At 45.1% G+C, this 25,035-nt stretch overlaps 1 protein-coding gene across 2 annotated transcripts in view; it reads right to left on the bottom strand.

Annotated features, from left to right (window-relative positions):
* Window positions 1–25,035, bottom strand: part of Nfasc (neurofascin) — a 163,678-nt gene that overhangs the window by 93,025 nt on the left and 45,618 nt on the right. For both annotated transcript variants that reach the window (XM_050147841.1, XM_050147840.1), the window contains exon 2: window positions 1,472–1,580. The gene's annotated coding sequence lies outside the window, so the exon portion shown is untranslated. The remainder of the gene's footprint in view (window positions 1–1,471; window positions 1,581–25,035) is intronic.

Genomic DNA, 25,035 nt, shown 5'->3' with positions numbered 1-25,035 from the left:
CCACTGGCCAAACACCCGAGCAAGCGGGTCCTGGTCTCGCAACAGTCACGTGTCTGTCTACATACAGTCTCCGCACTCTTTCAGCTTCTGTCCGTCCGTCTTCGTAAGATGTTTCCTCCTCATTACATCTGGCTGTGCAGTGTGACGTCATGACGATAAAACCAGCCCTAGACGGCGCACTTAACGAATGTGATGAAAGGGAAACTGAGGCAGGACTGAGGACTGCCGGCTAGGCAGACACATCTGAGACACAGCTGGACTGAGCATCCTCTGATCAGGATCTCACAGACAGTGGGCTCCAGGCTCCAGGGTGTTTGTGTCCCAAGGAGGCCAGGAAGGGGTGCTAAAGAGAGGAGATTAGAGAGTGGGACTGGCTATTGAAAAGGTGCCCGAAGAGGACCACGGAGGCTGAAAGATGAACCAAGTCTTCGGCGCTGCTGAATCTTGGAGAACTGTCCCCATACCCTGTTCTGCCCAACTCCGAGAAACCAGCATGGCTTTTGCTGTCAGTCTTCCACATGTAGTAGAGGGAAAAGGGAAAGGGGGTATCGTTCATGTTCCGTTCTTAACAATGGTGGGTGAAAAAGACCCCATCAGCTGGGTTTTCCTGGGGGTTCCCTAAGCCGGTAGTTCTGAAGCTCAAAGGGGGCCCTCCTGGAGACCGCTGGGACCCCCGCACCATGTCACTTTCACGTTCTGTCTTTGACATCTCTTTCTCTGCCTCCTCAGCCGCTGGTAAGGCAGAAACTCCTGGGAGGCTGGGGTAAAAAAGACATGAGGCAGAGAGGACCAAACTCAAAAAGAAAAGACCTTTCTCTGAGCAGGTGTCTGGGCCGCTCTCCCCCACAGCCTCCTGGTAGTGGGCTGTCGTCTTCCATCAGTTGCGCTGACAAAAGGGAAGCCCTCACTTCTTGTGTGTTAGCCTCTACCCTCTGTGGGGAAGGCAGGTGCTGCCAATGCAGAAGACACTCTACTCCAGAAGGGAACAATGCAGACCCTGGATACAGGGCGTGGCCGCAGTGCTGTGAGCTTCCTTGCTCTTTGCACCCTGGACAGCCATCCATCTGCCAAGGCCTTGATCCCCACCCAGAGGAGGGGCTCTCGGACTGCCCCCCATATGCCAGGGCTGTCGCTCAGGAAGTAGCCAGGGTGTGGGGGCCCAGGCAAAGAGGTAAGAGCCATTAACAAAGTTGTTTTCCAATGTTTCAACTAAAGTGGACAGGAGAGACAATGACAGCAACTAATGTCAGCCAACTGCCCCTCCTAGAGCAGGAGCCAGGGCTGCCCCAGCATAGCCTCCGTGGAGGGCAGGCCTCATCAGGGCTGTGGCTCTGCAGCGGACTCCTGGGGAGAAGGAAGGAGCTGTGTTCTTGAAGATTCCTGGTTAGGTAAAGAGCTTGGGAGAGGGGGCGACAATGTCCACTCCTACCCCACCCTCCAACTCATGCTCAGGCGGGAGCCCCATGCGTACCTTCTCTGCCTCATTCGGCCTGCTTTTTGTAACACCGGTGGAGGCTCTGCTCCAGTCTGCAGAGGGCGAGGAAACTCCAGGCTCCCAATCTGCACATAAGTCAATCAACCTGTTTCAAAGCAAACACAAGCAAAAGGCCCAGGGTTACTCCAGGTATGTGTGTGGGAAGGCTGCGGGTTTTGAACTTGTTAATTTACTCAGGAAATGGCATCTCTGCCCACATCCATTTGCAGTTTCGGAGGATGTAATGGCATCTTTGTTCACTCTGCAAGAAATGGACAGAGTGCACAAGGCTCTTAAGCCGGCCTTGGGATTGGCAATTAGCTCTACCATCCACGAATTCAACTCTTTATGTTCTTACACCACAATCCAATTGCTAATTCCCCAATCTCCTAGCAGAGTTAAGTTATGGACAGAAGAAGTGTGTCTCTCTCTTTCCTACACTCAAGGGAGAATTTACCCATAAATACCGCATTAATGTCTTAACTTCCTTAGGGGAACCACTGTGTTTTTCTCCCCTACCTACTGAAAAGCAAACAGGCTCATCACAAACAAATCCATAGCACGTTGGAAAGAGATCACACTTTATGGCTGGGAGCCAGAGGTTCTCAGTTCTAGCACGCGGCATATCTCTCAACAAGAGTGGGTCTTTGCCTATGTGTTTGCTAGCTTTTCATCTGCAAGATGGGGAGAGGATATGGTACTGTGAACCAGTGAGATCACTGGGTCACTAGTTCGCATCAGAGGCTCAAGTCCCTAAAAATGAAAATAAGATGTCACACCTAGAGAAATTAAAACATGGTAATTTGACTATATTTTATTTGGCAGATGTGTCTTCAGGAAGCCCCTCCCCCTCCATGAACGGGTTTCCATTAATGGTTATTGATGCACCTCCTTTTTTTTTTTTTTTTTTTACACCCAAAGAAATGGTGCAAAACATCCATTAAAAATCCGACATGGTGGTGCTTGCCTGTAATGCCAGGACTCAGAAGAGTGGAGAGTTCCAGGCCAGCCTGGCAGCACAGTCAAACCCCATCTCAATAAAGCGAATAAACACCAAATGAGAGAATCCATTGGTTAAGGATTGAGACCCTCTTGTTTGCATCTGCAGTTGGCTCTTTAGAGAGGACCACGGTATACCTTTCCCTTGCGGGTCTGAAGGCAGGAGACAATTTACAGGAAAGTACTTGGGGAATAAATCTGCACATAAATATTTGCTGCTGGTTCAAAACTAGAGATCAGTTCTTCTTCATGGAACTGTAGTGAGATCTTCCCAGTGCCCTTAGTCTGGTTCTCCCACCTAACCTGATCCTGTCCAGCTATCGGCCAGCCAGGTTCTTTATTAAACCAATCACAGCAACATGTATTTATGCAGTGTAAAGAAACAGTGTACATTTTATTTCAGTTATTGTTTGAGTAGCTAAACCTATATACTCAAATACAAAAGAGTACATTGTAAAAATAGATTTTATTAGCAAATCTCCTTGCCAAGCCTGCCTCCATCCAGCTTCCTAAGCCCTACTCACTCGGCTGTTGCTGGTCAACTGCTGTCACCAGATGTGTGCATCCTTCAAGAGTGAGTGTGTGCACACATAAACGGAGATAAACAGAGTAGCCGGCTACAGGATCACAGTCTCAATCCTGGCACTCAGGAGGTGGAGGAAGAAAGCCAGATGGAAGGTCAGCTTGAGATACATGGGGAGTTTGAGGCCATCTTAGGCTAGCCACACAATGAGACTTAAGTCTCAAAAAAAAAAAAAAAACCAATATTGGGTCTGGAGATATGGCTCAGCGTTTAAGAGCATTGCAGAGGACCTGGGTTTAGTTTCCAGCACCCACAACTGTCCTTAACTTGAGTTCTAGGTGACTTAGCACCTTCTTTTGGCATCTCCAGGTATCAGGTATATACGTACACAGATGTGCACGCATGTGCACACGTGTACACATTCAGGCAAAAATTCACATATAAAACCAGAATAATAATTCTTTAAATAAAATAAATATGAAGCATGGTTTTCCTACTTTGTTCTCCAACCCCAGTAAATAAATATCCTGAGTATTATTCTGTATTAGTTCACATAAAACTACCACATTAATAGAAGCCGAGTGTTACAAGATGTGAGCGTATCAGGTGCTTACCCTGTCCTCTCTTGAGCGACAATCGGATGGCTTATAATCATTTGACATGGAAAGTGGCTTTGACACTTGTCTTTGGGTAAATGTGAATTCTTGCCTTTGCAAGATTACATTTAGGATCAAATCACTGACACAATGTTTTTATTTTATTTATTATTGGGTCTCTGCGTGTACACGAAGTGTGTGAGTGTGTGCACACAGGTGCCATGGTAACTGTGTGGAGGACACCTCTGGTGAGTTTGAAACCCAAGGATCAAACTCAATTGCTAAGTTTGCACAGCTTGACCCACTGAGTCATCTCACCTGCTCTTCAGGATCAAATCATGAATGCAGACTTTTGAATAGCAGAGAATTTGGCTAAATTATTCTCCATGAGTCACATATAAAGAATCACACTTATTCCCCCACAGCAGTGGAAAGGAGGGGTTCCTGATTCTACATCGTTAGCTTTTGTCTTTTTGTTTCTAGCAGTCTGACACATATAAATTGGTATCTGTTTTATGGTTTTCTTCCTATGATGAGATGGGGTGGACATCTTCATTTCCTTTAAATTGTCCCTGTTCTATTTGTTCTTACAGGTTTGCAGGAATCTTATGATGAAAATTACCACTTTGTAAGGGAGATAAAAATCACTATATCATGCACTGTTTTGCTGTGAAAAATGTTTTCCTAGTTCATTGGATCTTTCATTTTGTCACTATTTTGTGTCATACACAGGCTTTCTTTATTTCAAAGCTATCTTTAAGCAGTTCCATGTTTTTTGCTAAGATTTAGATCCTGTCATTTTCTGTGATTAATCTTTTATCCATCTGAAACCTCCTTTGAACTTACATGAGAGAATAAGCTAATGGTATCAAGACTGTTTTCCCAGCACTGGGCACTGAAGAGTTCACCTTTTACATTCTGGTTTAAGTGATATCTTTGGGTCAGTAAAGGTAGCTCAATGGGTAAAGTTACTTGCCATACCAGTATTAGAAACCAAGTCCAGATCCCCAGGACCCATGTAAAGCTGGACCTGGAAGCACACTCCTCTCATTCCAGCACTCTTACAGAGAGATGGGAGGCAGAGATCGAAGAATTCTTGAAAGTCACAGGCCAGCTAGCCTAGGGTACATAGCAGTGAGTGGAAAGACCCTGTCTCAAACAAGGTGGGAGGTGAGGATCAAACCAAAGCTGTCCTCTGACCTTATGTGTGCCATGGATGTGCCTGCTTATACTCACACACTCAAACATGCACACAGTCACACATGTCTCTCACACTACACACACATGGGTAAAAGGAAAGCAATACATAAGTAGAATAATGTCTTTAAAACCTTAAGGGACATTATATAGGACATATATTAGTTAATTAATATTATAAGATTATAGGACGGAGTACTAGGGGTGGAAAAGGGTTAAGCAGGGATGGGGAGAAAAGGAGATGGGGGAAAAGCTAACCCAAAATGAAGGACATATGGAAAAGTCATTTGTAAACCTACCATTTTTAAAAGCCAATTAAAAACTACAATTATCTTTAAAAGAACTTGAGGGAGATATCCTGAAGAGGTGGATAATGTAGCTTCCATAAACCACAGGTGATTAAGTGAAAACCCAGTGTAAGACACCTTCCTATGAGCTGTTTGCTGGGGAGACCTAGAGCCTCCAAAGCAACATGGGCTATCTCCATGGATGCCTGGGGCTGGGTTGAAGCCTGAACCCAAACATCCCAAACTCGTTGGATATATGGATGCCAGGAACTGAGGTGAGGCTTCCACCCAAACAATACTATGTAATTTTCTTTTAAGAATTAGGGAATGTGGATGCTCTGGAGGTAGCTCACCCAGTGATGTGCTTGCGTGAAAAGAGCTAACTCAATCCTGTTCCAAATCCTGTTGTGGGATTCCTTTCTGAATGCTGTGAATACCATTGGTTAATAAAGAAACTGGTTTGGCCTGATAGGTCTGCATAGAGTGAGGCAGGGAAAACTAAACTGAATGCTGGGAGAAAGAAGGCAGAGTCAGTGAGAAGCCATATAGCCCTGCCAGAGATAGACACTGGAACTTTGCCCAGTAAACCACAGCCTCATGGCAATACACAGATTAATGGAGATGGGTTAATTTAAGATATGAGTTAGCCAGAGATATGCTTAAGCTATTGGCCAAAAAGCATTAAAAATAATATAGTTTCTGTGTGATTAGTTCATGGGTCGGAGCAATCAGGAATGAACAAGCAACTCCTACAACAAATTGGTACTCCAAAGTGGTCGACTATATCCATGTAAAACCTGAGAAAGCTTGGAAAGGAACTCTAGACACACACAAAAAACAAAGTTTAGCCATATTTTTTTCAGCTGGTGGCATGCCAGCTGAAAGAGAGATCTTTCTGATTCATCAGTAGCAGAAAACAAAAAACACGGTTTCAAAATGGTTCTTCCTGGGCCATGCTGCCAGCACTAACTCTGGCTCTGTCAGGAGGTCTAGCACCTGAATGGGGTTTGTAAGTAGCAGGTTACAATCTACCTAATGGTGCAACATAGACCCACTGCATACCTAGAACTGGGGCAATGTGCATGGCTCTTAGAGACAGCAAACATGTCTCCGCCATGTCAGACTGGGCAGAGCCAAAAGGCAAAGCAGCCTTAGTACTAGTCAAGCCATTTAACATTTTAAGAAGTGATTCTGGTCATAAAAGGATTACGGACGCACAATAAAGACTAATTCAGATGAAAAAAGATCTCTAAATGGGTCACAGTGTTGGATAAATGTACAGAGGCTTGGGGGAGAGAAAAAAAGAGTAAAAAGAAGCAAATTGTTTTTAAAAAATAAAGCTAAGTCTTCAAAGAGACAGAATAAACTTGTAGAAAAAGTAATAGTAAGAAAAATAAGCCACATAAAGATGGAAAATACAGAGAGTCTGGATTGTGTACACTATTATGTTTTCTTTGAATTTTTTTGACTGTGAATGAGCTAAATACAGAAAGACATTTCATTGCACAGACTGTTAAACTAAACCAGAATATACACTCTAAAGATATCTTGACTTCAAAATTTGAATCTAAGGATATATTGCTTTGGAAAAGAGGTTCTTGTTTTGTTTCTACAAAGGATGGAAACCTGTAAAATCCTTCCAGAGTAATGTGCTTTGATAGACTAAGACCCCCTGAAAGGTTGCCTTAAACACCCCTAAAAAATTACTTCACCCAATAAACAGCAGGGATCAGTTTGGAGAGAACTACGCCCATATTCCCCAAAATTGTTTGTAAATGTTTCTTTACATTTAAAGGAGGATATGCTCTAGAGATTTGCATTGTTATGGATCTTGGTCTATTGATACAAATTTAAGGTCAATTTTGTTACATGTACGTTTCTGCTCTTGATTAAGGTATTATGTTTGTGTACCTCATTTAAAAATGTAATGCGTAATTAAGAAATATAGCTTAACAGCTAATCATCTATAATAGTCAAACTTCTAGTCATGTTAGTTAGGTTTTTTAGATATATAAAGATATATTTCGGTTAGATTGGTATGCTTCAAATCTTTCAGAGATCTTCAGAATATGGCATTTAAAATGTTTTAAAAACTTGAGAATTTTTCATGACAGTGGGACTCATCTGCTCCTGGCAGCACCAATTTACTTCAAGAGGATGATGGGCATTGAAGAGGCTCCTTATGAAGTTTGTTAGCCCTTTAGGCAAGAAACTGTTTTTGTCTGGATTGCTTGATGGTATGCTGTATGAACTGAACATATAAGACCCACAGAGAAATGACTGTTGAACTTGCCTAAATGTAAGACCATCCTTCAGGATTCCTGGTTCATGAAAGAACAAAAGGAGTCTGCTAGACATTCTACAGGACACAAAAGAAAGCAACTGATGGACTTTGCCATTACAAGGCAGAACAGATCTTCAAATTTCCTGCTTCATGGAAAAGTCTACTGGATACTATGGGCCTGTAGGTTGAAGATGGGTGCCCCAAAGATATAGAAGAACTTTGCGTGACTGTCCAGGCAATGAGTTGTTTCTGTCATTTCTAGAGTTTTGGAAGTTGCTTACAATACACTTCCTGTTTACTTAGGTAATATTATATCCTTCTGGAGTCTTTGATGGAGTTGAAGAATAGATGGTTAAAATTATAGTTTTCCTTAGTTATGATAAGACCCAGTAGATATAAATATTGTAACTATAATTCTTATTTGATAACTGTTTTATGTAATTTTACTATGTTAAAGTTAAAACCTTCCTTTTTATTTATACAGAAATGGGGAGGCGATATGGGATTTCCCTCTGTATGCTGTGAATACCATTGGTTAATAAAGAAACTGGCTTGGCCTGATAGAGCAGAGTAGAGCCAGGCAGGGGAAACTAGACTGAATGCTGGGAGAAAGAAGACAGAGTCAGTGAGAAACCATGAGACAGATGCCAGAACTTTACCTGGTAATCCACAGCTTCGTGGCAATACACAGATTAATGGAGATGGGTTAATTTAAGATATGAGTTAGCCAGAAATATGCTTAAGCTATTGGCCAAACAGTATTGAAAATAATATGGTTTCTGTTTGATTATTTCAGGGGTCTGAGCAACTAGGAACAAACAAGCAACCTCCTGCAACAATCTCCTTCAGATTGAAAAAGAAAAAGTTCACTTTCCAACCAATTCTATGAAACTAGTGTGACCCTGAGACTAAAACCAGGCGTCTAAAACAAAAGAAGCCAAAGAATACAGACCAAATAATACTTTTCAAAAATAGGTTAAAAAATCCATAATAAAATACTAGCAAACAGGAATCAGTGGTACCTAAAAACAATTCTTCACCACGGACAAATAAGGTTCACTCTAGTGAGGCAAGTCAATATTTTTAAATGAACTAGTTCAATCCATCACATTAATGGACTAAAGGAAAAAATCAGGGGCCCATATCAATCAATACAGAATCAACCCCTGACAAAATTCAGCAGCATTCATAGTGAGAACCACAGACACTGAAAGAAACTTCCTAAACTTGGTTTTCTCTTTGTTTGTTTTTACAAACATCTGCGAAAATCCACAGCTAAGATCATAGTGGGTGGTGAAAACGTGACTCCTGTCCTGTTAGTGGGGACAGGCAAGTGTGCCTTCCAACACTGTCGCTAAGCACAGGATTGCTGTCCCAGCCAGTGATAATTCAAGAAGAGAAAATGCATGGCACAAAACTCATAAAGGAAAACATAAAACTATTTCTAATTTCATATGATAGTGTACAATCCCACTATTAAAGCATTCTTCGAACTAATAAATAAATTCATCAAGATTGTGTGATAATGGATAAACATATAAAATTAATTGCATTTCTACATGAAAGTCATAACCGTAAGGAAACAAACATTTAACATACAGTATCATTTACAATCCCTCAAATATCCTTAGGTATAAAATAAACTGAACATGTAAATGACTCAAGCTGGGCATAGTGGTGTCCACCTCTAATCCTAGCACTTGAGGCACTTAGGCAGGAAGACTGCCATGGTTCGAGGCCAGCCTGGGCTACAGAGCGAGTTCTAGGACAGCCTGGGCTACAGAGCGAAACCTTGCCTCAAATGACAACATCAACAGCAAAATATGCACAAGACCTATGTGAACATTTTAGAAAATTTATAAAAAATTAAAAATAATAGGAATAAATAAATACCATACTCATGGATTTGACTCAACACAGCAAAGAGGCAAATTAATCCCAAATTGACATACTAGTTTTATGTAATCCTTCAAATTTTTCTACATGATTGTCAGTAGAAATAGACAAGATTATCCTTAAACTTACACAGAAAAATTAAAGTAATTGGAATTGCTTAAACAATTTGAAAAAAATCAAGAAGCAGAATCAATTAATCCAGGTAAGAGACTAACTATGTAGATATAGAAGTAAGCATTATGTATGAAGGACAAAGGAACAGATCAAGAAGATTAACAAAAAGGGGAGCACGAGAACTTTCTGCAATGATGAACACTCTCTGTATCTTAATTATAGTGGTGCTACCAAATCACGTGGGCATGGCAAAATCCACTGGACTGTAGATCCAACAAAGGAGAATGTCATTCTCTATAAATTATAACTCAACACACCTTCAGGTACATGCATTGTGATGCATCAGAACCTGGCAGGGCACCTTACAGAGAGAGGGCACACATGCACAGAGAAGATAGACACCCCACTCTATAACTAACCCTTTCCCCAAATAACAACATCGCCTGCCTATGAAGCAGAGCTATTGTGACTTAAGCACCTTGTGTTAGTACCACAGTACTTTATGTTGGCAGATAAATTTCAACACCAGAGGACAAAACCAGTGACCTCAGTGTGCTTAATGAGATGGTGATTGACCAGTCCCCTAGTCACCATCTTTCTTGAGCTAATAGGGATGGTCACTGTGTCCTCTTTGTCACATCTTCCCTTGTCAACTTTAAATACCGCCTTTAAGTCTCCTTTTCTTTCTCAATCCTCTATTCTCTCAATTTCCTGGTGCTGAGAGCATAGGCTGCACCCCAGGAACTCCTCTTACACACACACACACACACACACACACACACACACACACACACACCCTGCTCCGGTGTCCTGAATGCAGTCACACCCCGAGTTCCACCCTTATGTTGCAAACCTCCAACTTTAAATCTAACTCAAACTTCTTCACTTTCAAACCTACACAGCCACCTGTCCATATGACAGCTTTGGTGGTCTTTCTAACAAGTCTCTGGGAGCCAACAAATCTCAGGTTCTTCTCTAGCGCCCTGTCAAACACAGTCTGTGCTGTGATACCCTGAGAGTCCAGTCCTCTCCGTCTCTGCTCTCACAACTGAACTAGAGCAAATTCTGCCACCTCAGAGCCTCAGAGCCCCACACTCCTCCATCCTCCTCTCCTGCTACCCTTCACCCCAATAATCCCGAACCCCAACCTGCTTTATTTTATAACCAGTTCCTTAGCACTTAGCTAACACATCCCCATCTTTTACTGTGTCTTTCCCCATGAAAATATAGGATGCTTGAAAGACAGAGGTTTTATCTGTTTTATTCACGTCTGTATTGCTGAAATCTGAAACAATGCTAACACTATAGAAAGTGTAATCTGTGATGATTAATCCTCATGATCAAGTTGATTTGATTTGCCTTAGAGCCACCTAGACACACCTCTGGCTTATCTGAGGAGGGAAGACCCACCCAGAATGTGGATGGCATCACCCCATGAACTGGGGGTCCAGACGTAATACAACAGAAAAAACAAGTTGAGCAGCGGCATTTACCTCTCTGCCTCCTGACCACGGAGGCTTTGTGCGCTTACCACACCTTTCACACCCTGAGGGACTGTGTTCCCTCAGTGAGACAATAAATCCCCGTAAGGTGCTTTTATCAAGCATTTTGTCCCATCAATGAGTGAAGTAACTGTTACAGATACAGTGGTCCAAATCATCTGTTGTAAAATAAGTGCATCACACTTCAGCAAAGACCAAACTTCCTGTATGTACTCAGGTTTCCTCAGTCTCTCTGGAGTTCCCAGCACTTAGGGTTTCAAGTATGGCCTTCCATACGAGGCAGTACTGGTACCAAGCTAAGCTCTCATTGTCCTGAGGGGTTCTGAGTCTTCCAAAGCTTAGCTCTTGAGTCTACTAGTTTATTTGTGTGTGTTGTGCATGTGTGTGTGTGTGTGCGCACATACGCGCACATGCTTGTTTGTAGGTCAGAGAACAACTTTTGGAAGTCAGTTCTCTTTTCCGCCCACCATGTGGGTTCTAGGAATTAATCTCAGTTCATCCAGCTTGCTGGCAAGGGCTTTATTCCACGAGCCCCCTCGCTGCCCCCATTTATTTATCTTTCATAGCCCCTTCACCCCAAGCACATGAGTTGGCTGTTCCTACAACTCAAGTTCTGACAGACTATTCAGTTTGGCTAGTATGAATCTCATATTTACTAAACACGTTTTTTACACCTGATCCCCCTCCTTTTCAATGTTATCAGCATAACACCCCGTGAGGACAAGGATGGGTATCTGTCTCCTCTTCATGAGCTCTGAACAATCCCACTTTCTGAAACATTCCAGCATGTTCACAGTAGCTGGGTTCAGTGTACATCACCCTCATACGGTAGCGAGATTTCGTGTACCATCACCCTCATACGGTAGCGGGATTTCGTGTACCATCACCCTCATACGGTAGCGGGATTTCGTGTACCATCACCCTCATACGGTATCCAGGTTCAGTGTACATCACTCCCACTTGGTAGCTGGATTTAGTGTACATCACACTCCCATGTCATAACTAATACTAAAGCTCAAACAATTTTCAAAACCTTTTCTCTGAGGAAAAACAGAATCACCTCGCCTGAGATCACACACTCAGGGGGGAGCCAGGAGCTGAAGTGGGGCACACTGATTTAGGTCAGATGACCGTCCCTCTTTGCCATCCTTCTTATTTTAACACTGACTGGAAAGCAGAGGACTTGCTCAAGGTGGCATGGGAGTCACTTGTGGGATGAAGAAAGAGGCTGGTTGATCAACAGCCTTCTCGGCAGACTTCGGGTTCTCTTTCTTGTTCCCACAACTGCAGTCATAGTTCCAAGAAGAGGTGTCAAGGAGGAAGGGTGCTGAGACAGGAGAATGCCATTTTGCCAAAGCCAACAAATACACCACATGCTAGACAGTGCTTTGGAAGGCCCAGCTGTTCTCCACAGGTGGGAACCAACAGCTGTGCCAGAGACTGGCACCACCAGCCTTGGCTTTAAGATGGACAGGAAGAGAGACGGCCAAGTGTTGCCAGCTACCCACCTCAGTCTCAAGAGGGTCCCCTGGTTCTGGCTTACGGCAGAGGACCCCCTCATCATTAATAGCAGCATCTCTGCTCCAATTCCTCCCCCCCCATGCCTGCGCTTTCTGTTTCTCCCATTGGCCTGGAAGTCTCCGGCAGCAGTCTGGACTTTGTGGGGATGGACACAATTCCTCCCTCATTCTACTTAGAGCTGTCTGAAAATAAGGGCAAGGCTTATACCATGATGAAAGTTTCCATCATGGCCAAAGGTAGCCAAAGGTAGCTTCAGAATCACCTGAGCTCTTTTATCTCCCTCTCCACCGAGGACACGTGCGCTTTCATCCCTCCCTGCAGAGACCACAATGGCCAGTTTGACCGTGAGAGACCTGGTGACTGTGGTCAGCAAAGGTATCTCGGTGTTGAGTCTGAGCAGGTGCCAGTGCTCAAGCCTCACATATCTGCACCGAGACGCAGAGAGATGAGGTCTGGGTCTCTCAGAGAGCTGGGTCTCTCATCCTATCTGTATTCCTGCCGTTAGAGCTGCTGCATACCCCCCATCGGCAAACAGACAGAAAGAAATGGTAGAAGAACTGGCCCAGGCCACAGCACAGAAGCAAAGAGCCCCCCCCCCAAAGCCACAAAGTGATCTGCCTTCCCAGTGGCTTGGTCCAAGCTGCTTACAGAACAACGGCAGGGAACAGGATTCCTGGGAAGAAGTCTACACTTGTGAATGGCAAATACTATTCTCCTTTAATACCACAAATAGACTTATGACTTTTCTTGGTCCGTGGGAATAATAATCTTGTGTTAGTTAAGCTATTTTATTATAAAATTCATCAAATGTTAAGCAATAAAGATGAACAATGATATCATGTGGAGTTGGAGAGATGGCTCATTGGTAAGAGCACACACTGTTCTTTCCAGAGGACCGGGGCTCGCTCCCTGAACCCATGTGGCAGCTCACAACTATCTGTAACTCCAGTTTCAGGGGATCCCACACCCTCTTCTGGCCTCTTAGGACACCAGACAAACATGATGCACATGGACATACATGTAGGTAAAAATTCCCATACACATAAATATTAACAAAAATGAAATCATGTTTATATTTTGTCTCCTTATGGCCTTAGTGTAGAGAATCTGGAAATGGGCTTTGAGATTACAGATCAAGGTAAAAATTCCAGTTTGTGTCTGATTATCTGCAAGTGACCATCTACATGATTTTGGGTGAATTACTCAACCTATTGGTGTTTTGGTGTCCCTGTTTCTAAATGAGGGGCACTATTCCTTTTCGGTCCCACACGTATCTAAACTCTTTGGCCAACACAGCCTTTCCCAGCTGGCCCTGCCTCAGCTGTCATTGCCTGGGGCTCTGCAGCCCCAGCCTGTCCATACCCCCATTCACCTGGCATTATCTCTTCCACAGGCCTCCCGCTCACTCCTCACACAGCAACAGGGAAGGCACTTCCATGGAGAGGCCTTCCCTTGTCCCCTCAACTAGTCCTGGTTAAATCAGTCTTCCCAGCAGAGCCCCGGAGAAGTCAGTGTGCAAACCAACGGATGGCCTCTTGTAACCTTGTCAAAATGAGCAGGTGATAGTTTCTGATGAGCTAGGGTGTGGTCCCGCTAGTGTGACTATTTCTAACAAGTTCTGGGTGATCTGATGCTCCCGGAAGGAGAATGACCCCTTAGACACCCACAATTGGTTCGTCAACATTATTTGTATTTCCTGCCTGACTCAGGCCCTGGATATCCCTCTGCCCTGCTCAGCCTTTGCTGCCTGGTTGAGAAAGATTCCAGAAAGATCTAATGACTCAATGGAGCAACAGCCGCAATGCGGGCAGCCTGGTTTCTGGTCAGAGTTAAAGAGAGGCTATCACAATATACATGCTACATGCTGCAGATAGATCTTAAAGCAAGGGCCACATCTTCTGCCTCTTCCCCACTCCAACTCATTCCTGGGATGTCTTGGGCCCATCGCTCAGTTCTTGGAAGCGTTTTTGCTGAGTGGACGACTAATCAAGCACACACATCAGAGGCTCTGTGGCCCATGGTCCTTTAGGGGCAGGCAACACATGCAGAATGGGGCAGTTTGCCCATCACTGTCTCTCCCTATAGCCCAAACCTGGCCTTTACCAGAGGGGTCAAGAACACAGAATTTAAATATAGGTCCCAAAGACCAAAGAGTCACCAAGCATTCCTCAGGCAAACAAACAAGTAACAGAGCCCAGGAAGGAGGGTTATTGTTTTAAAAATTATTTCCGTAGTCCTCAAAGAACTGGAACAAAGCGGAATTGTCGTGGCTGCCTCCCCTGCAAGAATTCACATTCTAGACTCTTCTAAATGCCAGTGCAAATGCTGCTCAGAACACGATTATTAAACCCAGCAAGCAGCTGACACCCCGAGGGCGGGGGCTGGGAGTCTCCCTCCTTCCATTCTGCAGCGGCTTTGAGCAAAGAATCTTCTCTGCTTTCAGTGTTTCTACTGCCCAGCCCCAGTTCCCTTCCTCGTTATCGTTCCCTCTGGCCTACTCCATGCTGCCTCCCCCAAGGTAGAGAGTGGGTGAGCTATGTGTGCAGTGTGGAGGCTTCTGGGAGAAAAATGATCTCATGGAAGCTAGTAGACTGGGCTGGTTCTGGGATATCAAACCCATTGGCAAAGCCCATTCCCTCCCTTCTCAACCTCCAGGAGACCCGGAAGAAAGCAAAAACCAGGAGATTTTATCTGAGATTTAAGATTCTTCAAGGGGATCACGGAGTTAGAGGAGCTACTCATACAAAAGGGGGTTGGGAACTTCCACACTCAAACTCAAATGTTGGGTCTTGAATACTTAAAAGTGAAAAATTACAGCATGGTATTGAAGTGGTACCCCAGGCTACACTATCAGAGGTATTACATGCAGAGGTCACGTGACTCATGCAGCTGTCCTGGTTAACTGGCAGCATGCAGCTGTACTCTTATCCAGATGAAGCACTCTGGGCCAGCACCCTACCACTGAGCTACATCTCCAACCCCTTGTGCATTTTAAACTCTGAGACAGGTTCTTACAAAGTCACCCAGACTGGCCTTAACCTCTATTAGTAGCTCAGGCAGACTTTGAACTTGTGATTCTCCTGCCTCAGCCTACTGAGTAGCTGGGATTACAGATCTGTACCATCAGCTTGGAGACCAAAGGCAGATACCCCGGTTGCCTGCCATTCTGTTGATTCTGGCCACATCGAGTGTCATCGCTGAATGGACAAGGGTGGCGAGAATGAATGCACGCCCTCTAAACAGCTCCCAAAGAGCAGAGGTGAATGATACAAAAGGGCCAGCCATGTCCACCGCCTGCCAGATCCCTGATGACTGGCAGACAAAGGGACAGCTCTACGTTCATTCAAAAGAGGTAGAGACCGGGGGAGGTTTCCAGGCAATGCAGGCCATTGGGTATATTAGACCGTTTAGGTTCAAAATGCTTGAAGAAGGAGTAGGAATTGGGTAAGCCGGGGGTGGGGGTGGGGAGATCATGTGACATTAGGAGGCGGTTTCAGCAACAGCTCAGCTCTGGTCTGAGGGCAAGAGGGACACAGTTTGAGCAGAGAAACAAGTTTGCACGGCAGATAAGTGGGAGAACTGGAGAGAATGTGGGAAGCTTTGAATGCCAGGCCAGGGTGTTCTCTGTTATCAACTGTGTGAACAACATGAGGTGTTCCTACAGCAAGAGGCCTGGGTGAGCCAGCAAAGCTAATACTCCTTCAACACTCTCCTCTCTCACCCAAGTCCCTTCTCAAGCCATTATTGCTATTAGCCTAGAAGCTGTCTTTCTGGCAGACAGAAGAACTCAAGCTATAGGACATGTGAACCTCCGGAAGTTCCTGAACCAAGGCTTGTGTTCAAGAGGGAAACCGACGGTAGAAATGACAGGTAAATCTTGAGAAGCGAGTCCAACAAGGCATGAGATGGAGGTGAGCTAATGAGATGGAGGAGCATGAAGGATGGAGGAAGAAAGCTAATAGGCTTGCAGTGGTACCCAAACTGACCAGTGGGAATTCATGCTGTGGGTGTTGCTTGGAGATAGAAGAAGAGAAGGGGCATTTTTGAAAGGTAAGAATTGAGGAGAGTCAGCTGAGTGATGGTGTCACACACCTTTAATCCCAGCACTTGGGAGGCAGAAACAGGCAAATCTCTGAGTTTGAGGCCAGCCTGGTCTACAGAGCAAGTTTCAGGACAGGCTCCAAAGGTACAGAGAAACCCTGTCAAAAAAATAAAAAACAAAAAATAAATAAAAAAATAAAAAATAATTGAAGGAGAGTCTAAGGCAGTGATTCTCAACCTTCCTGATGCTGAAGTCCCTTAACACAGTTCTCCATGGTGTGATGAACCCACACCCTTAAAATTATTTTGTTGCTACTTCATAACAGTGATTTTGCTACTGTTATGAATCATAAGTATCTGACATGCCTGATATCTGATATGCAATCCCCAAGGGGGTTGTGACTCACGGTTGAGAACCACTGATCTAGAAGTGCAGAGGCAAGGAACAGTTTCTATTATAAATGGAACAAAGATGGTTGGATTTAGGGTTTTCAAAGAATTTATCACACCAACCAAGAGAGTAAGAGAGCTCTCCCTGGGGCTCAGGACATAGCTCAGTGGCAGAGGACGTGCCTAGCAGACACAGTGACCTGGGATCTATCCCTACCTAGCACCTACAAAAAAAGAATCAGCAATAATACCAGTTCAGAACTGAATAGAACCTGGAGAACTGCCCCAGTAGCTCAATCAGGAAAAATCTCTAGGAACAAGAATGGCCAAGAAGAGGTGGTAGGAAGGACTACTCCAAATTTTAAAATCTGAAAGCTGGGCCAGGTGGTCACTGTGCATGCCTTTAAACCTAGCACCCATGAGGCAGAGGCAGGCAGATCTCTGAGTTCGAGGCCAGCCTGGTCTACAGAGTGAGTTTCAGGACAGCTAGGGTTACACAGAGAAACTCTGTCTTGAAAAACCAAAATAATGATCATGATGACAACACTACTACTACTACTACTACTACTACTACTACTACTACTACTAATAATAATAATAATAAATATCTGAGAGCTGGGCAGAATGGCACAAGCCTGTTTTCCCAGATTCTCAGAAGAGAAGGCCACAGATAGCATTGGCCCAGAAGTTTGAAGTCAGCCATGGAAGCACAGTGAGACCTTATGTCAAAGAAAGGAGAACATAAAACTATGTGCTGCTGTCTTCCTCAGTGGCAAAATAATGGTTCTTGATGCACAGTTATGTACTAGGAGCTGAAAGCTTTCAATCTAAATTAAAAAGACTAAAGTTAAAAACAAACAAAACTAGGCATAGGAAACTGGCTTCCAAATCCTCAGGCCTCCCTTCTCCTTCCCTGGCTCCAAGAAAGGAGGTGGTTTGACCAAGCCAAGCAAACAGTGATGCCACTTCCCCTTGCTAGTCGTTGGCTTAGGGACAGGCACGTGGCTCAGCTGGTCAATGAAACACAAACTAGTAAACTGAGGAAACTTCTGACAAGTATTTTGTCTCCATAAAGCATGCAGCAGAGGCATGGCATTTTATTCCCACCAGAACTTAGCTGTTTTAGGATATATGTTTAGGATAAGGCATCCATTTTGTAACTATGAGGTCTGGGCACTAAGAAGCATCAAGTCAAAGATATCAAAGCAGAAAAAAAAAAAAAAGCCAGTTCCTAAAACCTAAGTCTTACTCCAAACTGGAGTGCAACTCTCTTGAGGCCAGAAGGCAATTAATGGTCGCTTGTTGAGTACACACTGCTTGGGTGCTCTGTTAAGTCGTGTAAGGCAGGCAAGTGAGAACTGTACGGTATCTTCACCTGCTTTCCCCGAGACTCTAAAATACGTGACAGATGGTGAAGTTTCTCCTGCGTCCTGCACTTAGTGAGCAGGAGAGGTGAACGGAGCAGCTAGGCGGAGTCAGGAAAAGCCTGACCCTGCAAAAGCAACCCAGGAAGCTGCAAGGTTGACTGACTGGCTCAATTCAGCCCAGCAGAACACAGTGCAATTTACTCTGTCTAGCTCAACGAACACTAACTGCACAATCTCTGTGTCCAAGTCCCTTAGGAGGAGAAAATGGCGCACAACTGTGAAGGTCAGTCTTCACGGTCAATTGTATGTAACTTAGAATCACCGAATAAACAAATCTGGGAGACCTCACCTTTGAGGGATTATCTAGATTGGTTAATTAGACCCTCCCAATATGTGTGGTCATATTCCTTGGGCAAGACGGAATAAAAAGAGAGTTGAGTGCAAACATCCATCACTCTGGTTCCTGATTGCGGATGCAGCTTGACCAGCTGCCTGAGACTCATGCCATTAAGACTTCAGGGACTTGATGGACATAAATCATTCCTTCCTGAAGTTGCTTCTGTCAGGTGTTTTGATACAATAGCAAGTCACACGGAACAAGTAAGTTCTAAGAACTAAGTGCTAAGACGTGAGAGCATTCTTAGGCCTTTGGAACTAGCTTGTGGGGGGAACATAGAAAAGTTTAGATCTGACTGCTGTAAGCCAAGGTTAAGGGACCATTCTGGTGGGGACTTGGAAGACAAGAAAATGCCAAGAGAAATGTGGACAGTGGAGGCTTGGTTCAAGATGTTTAAAAGTGGAACACGAACTCTCCCAGGAATTAGGCTAGAGTTCAACCTTGCGACATTCTAGTGGAGAATGTCTTCCTTCAGTCTGTATCCTGAGAACGAACATGTGTCAGGCTGAATACAGAAGTAATGAGCTAATTTGTTTGGAGGGGGAGATTTCAAGACGAGACAGCATTTAAGCTGCACAGGGATGGCTACAGCTATCTGCTCTCATCCAGATCTACAGTGAGAGATAGCAGGAAGATATTTAAAATGTGCAGTCTGTTGAGGGAACTGCAAGTTAGTTTAACCTTCCAGCCAAGCAAGGTTTGGGAGCAGCTATCATTGTTAAAGAGATTAGCACTGTTAACGAGAAACCTGGAACTTGTCCCTGGAGCCACAAGAAAGGTATCCTGAGGTCAAGCCCCCAGGAGAATCAAAGGATCTGGGAAAAAGTGAACTCGTTTGTAAGTGGAGAGGGTAAACTAAGAATGCCACCGAATGGGTTCTGTGAGGGTTAACTTCTAATTACCAACTCCACCCAAGCTAGACTCTCGGGGAAGGAGTCTCATGGAGTGTTGCCTGGATTAGAATGGCCTGTGGCATGTCTGAAGAGAATAATCTTGATTGCATTAATTGAAATGAGGAGACCCGTCCACCGTTGATGGCACCATTCCCTGGGTAGGGGATTTGGGGTCACACTAAAATATGGAAACGAGCCAAGCACTAGCATGTCTATGTTAACCCACTGCTCTCTGCCCTTGGCTGCGGATGCAAGCTGATTTGCTGCTTCAAGTTTCCGCTGCCTTGACTTTCCCACTGATGGACTGTAAGCTGGAATTATGAGCCAAATAAACTCTTCCTCCCTTCAGTTGCTCTTGTTTTTTATCACAGCTAAACCCCCTACTTAAAAATGGCCTCTTAGGAAGCTGTTTCCTCAAGGCCAATGCAGCTGTGGCCAGGTGCAGGGTGGGCTCCATCCCAAGCTGGCAGCAGAACTTGGTAGCATCATCATCATCTACGTGCTACTGGTTTTGCAGGCATGAGGATGGAGGACTGAGGAGGTCATCGACTCTTGCATCACAGTTCCAGGGAGTTGCTATATGGGGTCTCACATAGCGGTAGAGCCCAGGTTACTGCCAACTCCAGCCCAGCTCTGTAGCAGCTCCTGGATGAATGGGTGGAGGAAGGAGTTGTTACCAAGGAGACATCTCACAACCGCCATCCCAGGGATCTCAAGTAATGGAGTAACTGTGGGTCTTACAGGAAAGCCAGACAGTTTACCCCTGCGCTTGCCTCTTCCTCAGCAGACCTGGGGAGCCCTCAGGCCTTTCCACCCTCACCTGATGATTCTGTTAGACTTGCCTCCTTTCTCTTTCGCACACAGAAACCCAGGATGGGTGAGGCAGCTGTCAGTGCCGGGAAATTGCTCTTTCAAGCTCGGTGCTGAGAAAAGGTAGATTCTGGTTACAATCAGCAACACATCTTAATGGATTCTACAAATTTGTCGTCTGAAGACCCGATGACAGCTCCCAGCCGCCAGATAAATGTCACCAATTACCACCTTGTGGATTTGCCTTCCCTGATTATTCCTGGGACCTGGGAACTGCCTGGAGTCTCCAGTTTAACCTGAGGGAAAGGAAGGGGGCTTATGCCCACGAGCGTGTGTGGGGAGATGTCTGGCTGCCTTGATCTGGAAAAGATGATGCATAGGAAAAGAAACACAGAAGCAGAAACAAGAGGCCTTTTTAGGGTTTGCTTCCCAACGGATTCTGGTTTATCTCAGGAGGAAGGCCAGCCCCAAGATCCCAATCAACCTGAGGCTGGTAATAAGAAATGTATCAGGCTTCAACCCTAAAAGGACAGTAACTTTGGAACAACTGATTTTATATATATATATATATATATATATATATATATATATACACACACACACACACACACACACACACACACACACACACACAGAGTTATGTGTATGTTTTGTCTGTGCACCATATTTATACAGAGCCTGCCCAGGCCACAGAGGGTATTGGATCCTGGGAATGTAGGAATGTAGTTATGGACAATTGCTAGCTGCCATGTGGTTGCTGGGAATTGAACCTGGGTCCTCTGGAAGCACAGTCAGTGCTCTTAACCAGTGAGCCATCTCTCCCCTTCCTGTTTCCTGTCCCCCCTCCACTTCTTTTCTGCTATCTGATTTTACAGTCACAAATAAAAGCTTTTAAACTAAATTCCCGAATTTTTGCCTTTTGATCCCGTTTCGTTCTGCTCTTCAGTGAAAAGAATTTGTGGCACTGGCTGGAGAGGACGGACAGAAATACAATAGATTAATGCCCAAAGGCACAAACAAGACAAATGTGAACAGAGAAAATCCAAGTGACCATTTGCAAGCCCTGGTTGTGGACTGTGGATAACAAGGTCACTCTATGGCGAGGCCTTAGGGTGGTCAAAGCCCATTTAGCAGCAGCAGATGGGGAGGAGCTCCGGTCTTTTCCAGGCTGCTTCCCCATCATTTATTATTTGCAGATAATATTTCCAACCTCAAACTTCCAGAATCCAAAGCAAATAAAACCTAAGCAGATTTATTCCATGATCCAGCAAGCCTGTTTCCACATTTGTACTCAAAAGACTTGTGAACAGGACCTTGAGAGGTACTGCACAGAGTGAACTTCTATGTGCTCGGTGTGTGTTTGTGTAGGCATGTGTGTGAGCACAGGTGTGAGCACGTGTATGTGCAGGTCCAAGGTTGATATCAGGAGTTATTGATTTCTCTCTATGTTGTTCATGAGGACACGGTTTCTTTTTTTTTTGTTTGTTTGTTTGTTTATTTGTTCATTTATGAGTCAGGGTCTCAATGGATATCCATGACAGGAGACCAGACTGGCTTGGAACTCTCAGAGACCTACAGGCCTTTGCCTCCCAAGGGCTAGTATTAGAGGGGTGTTCTACCATACTCTGCATCAGGCAGGGGCTCTTAACTGAACCCCGAGCTTGCTCATAGGCCTGGTCTGGCTAACCAGCTTGTTCTAGGGATCCTCACTGCCATCTTCTGAGGGCTGGAATTATAGGCAGGCCACCACATCCACGAGGCCTTTACGTGGGCTCTGGGGGTGGGAACCTGACTCTGATCCTCACACTTGCATAGCAAACTGCTTTCCCAACTGAGCCATCTCTCCAGCCCACAGAAGGATTTTTCATGAGCGCTCAAAGATGGAAACAACCCAGATGCCCACCGAGCAGCGATGGGTAGAGGTGAGGCAATGCATTCAAGCCCCCACTAGACAGTCGCAGGAGTGGCAAGCTAAGGCGTGTGTCGACAGGGGTAAACGTCCAGGTCGTGCTAAGTTAAACCACTCACTGAATGCACTGTGCGGCTCCACTTACGTGAGCTTCCTAGAGTGTTCGCATTCATCAAGTAGGAACACAAAACAGTGGCTGCCAAGGACGGTGGGAGGAGGAGCGGGAGTTATTATACAGTGGGTAGAGTTTCAGTTTGGGAAGTCGAGGAGGCTCTGGCGGCTGGGGCAGGAGGATGGGGAGTTTCAGGTCAGCTGGGGCTACGTGGCAATACGCCATTTCAGAAAACCAACCAACCAAACTGAACTGAGAACAGGCTGGATGGTGACTACGATGATGTAATGACAGAGTGTGCTTCCCAACACAGCTGCCTGCCTTAAAGTTCGGGAAATGTTAGATTACGAATATGACATTATAATTTAAAAAAATCAACACAGGCTTTGCCCTGATGAAATAAAGACAGGGCAAGGAGATAATAAGAGACCAGTGTATCTGAAGCCAAAAAAGCCCCACAAGATGGTCAAAACCTGTAGTCGTATAAACACTTCCTCAGTAGTTTAGACTCTGCATGAGGACTGTCTGGGCTCCCGGCTGTATCATTACCAATTATGTGATACCGAGAGAATCATTTTTCCCCTGGGCCTCAGTTTGTTGAGTTGTACAAGGGGTTGGACTAGATGACCAAAGGCCCTTCTAGTTAGGCCGAGGGATCTAAACCCAGGATGCTGGAGTGGCACCTGGGAGCGTAGTAAAATGCAAGTCACTGCATCTCATTCCAGACTTTGAGTCAGAACCCCTGTGTGGACACAGCAGTTTGGGTCCCATAACCTGCATTCTGTTTGAAAACCACAGGGATAAGATATTTTGTTTTTATAAAGACCCGGGTAAAGAAGCTTTAGGAAAATAAAGAAGACGAAACTCTAAAGAAATGCATTGCCGCGTGAATAGCATTAAATGGTTCCCTTTTCAAAAGTCAGCTCTAGAGACAAAGCAGCAAATAATTTAAAAACTTAATTAATAGACACAAAAGACTGCTGTCCTTAGACGTTAGAGTCTGCCACCTGCCGCTCTAACCCTGTGGCCATTGCTCAAAACATTTCGAAATTTTATTTACACCTTATAGCCTCATTTGTTTGGAACTAAGTCTCTTCATTCTGTTTGATACACTGACTCAATTAGCAGCTTCTAAAAACCAAATCTCCCCTCAAGGGTCCTCCTGAGGTTAATCAAAGACACACGAGGGCTAGGGTGGCTGAGCGGTTCATCTAAATCTAACCCAAGAGGAAATAGAAGTTTACTTCCTAAGAACCTGCCCAGGCCAACTGCTTGTGGACCTGGGACCAGGGAACAGGACCAGACGAAATCCCCACCCACCAGGCTGTGATGTCAAATCAGAAGATGAAGCTCCCAGTCTGGCTACTTTCTTTGTAAACAAGGCTCTTTTGAATTTACTGAATATTTTGGCACCAGCTTTGGTCAATTCTTTCTCCTTTAGTGGGCTGAAAACTATTTCTAGCAACCCACATAACCCAGCGAGGACAGCGGGTGGAGGATTCTTTATCCACCCAGCCATACAGAGCTTCTGGTCTCTGGTAAAGGGGTGCCCAGCAGATGGTGCCTGGGGAGAAAAAGAGCGGGGAGGCTCCAGAGCTTCTGCCTGGCTCTGGCTGGCAGGCTCCCTGCTCGTTACCTTGGCATGTAAGATCTTCGTGTGGCAACACACAGGGACATTTTTATAATCCTACCCTCACTGCTCCTACCGCCTTTGAAGTCACCTCCCGCAGCATCCTCACAGGTGACCCCACGCATCGGTGGGTCATGTATAGCCAGCCCTCTTCTTTTCTATGTCATAGAATGACCCTGGGAAATCAAGGACTGGAATGTGACTCTCTTTATTTTTCATGCCACCAACCGTAGTGGCAGACACTGTAAGGACATTCAACCGTTGTGCTGATGAGGAGGACAAAGCCCATTTTCATGCATACCTACCGTGTGCCGGGCACATAGGTGAGGGCCCTCCTTAGCGCGTCATCTCGGTTAACTGAGTATTAGTACTACGCGAGACTAATTCCCCCAAACCATGGTTCCAAAAGGTCAAATAAAGAGCCTATTCCAGGCCAAGGGAAAGAGTTCAGGGGCAATCCCTGAACATTGACTACCCTGCTCCCATAGTCAAAGGCTAGACCGGTGCCTAGATTCTGCCTGAAGTTCCTTCTCCATCCTACTGCCATTTTGCTCACCTCCCTGCCAAATCCTCTGAGGGTGAGGACAGGATGGAGCTCAATACACATGGGTAGGTGATGTATGCCTGTCACTTCAACATTTAGGAGGCTGAAGCAGGAGGATGGTAAGTTTCTAAGCCTGCCTGGACCACATAGAGATACTGCCTCAAAACAAGCAAGACCAAAACTTTACAAGGATGAATGTGATTTTAAGAACCACCACGAGCTCACTGGGCATGGAGAGTGGGAGCTGACAGATAAAGCAGGTAGGGCCTTAAGTGACACAGGCCTCCCTCATCCTCAGGCCAACTGCCTATCATTCCAGGTCATGTTACACGTGGGTGTTACCCTTTGGCCTCAATGTTCTTAGAACACAGTGCTGACTGGAGCCCAGCGCCATCTACCACCCCTGAAGCGCCCGGAAGTGAGATGGTGAAGGAGCCACATCGATACCGCTGTGCAGAAGAGCTGTCTCTCTGCTACCAAGCCCTGATTGCAATCCAAACCAAGCTTACTGCTTTCAGGGAGGCGCAACAGGATCCTAAGGTGCTGGGG

The sequence above is a fragment of the Alexandromys fortis genome, unplaced genomic scaffold (assembly GCF_014885135.2).
Source record: "Alexandromys fortis isolate MF-2015 unplaced genomic scaffold, M_Fortis_MF-2015_v1.1 scaffold_58, whole genome shotgun sequence".
Lineage (NCBI taxonomy): Eukaryota > Metazoa > Chordata > Mammalia > Rodentia > Cricetidae > Alexandromys > Alexandromys fortis.
Note: the sequence above shows the minus strand (reverse complement) of the source record. Positions and strands in the feature narration are given on the sequence as shown.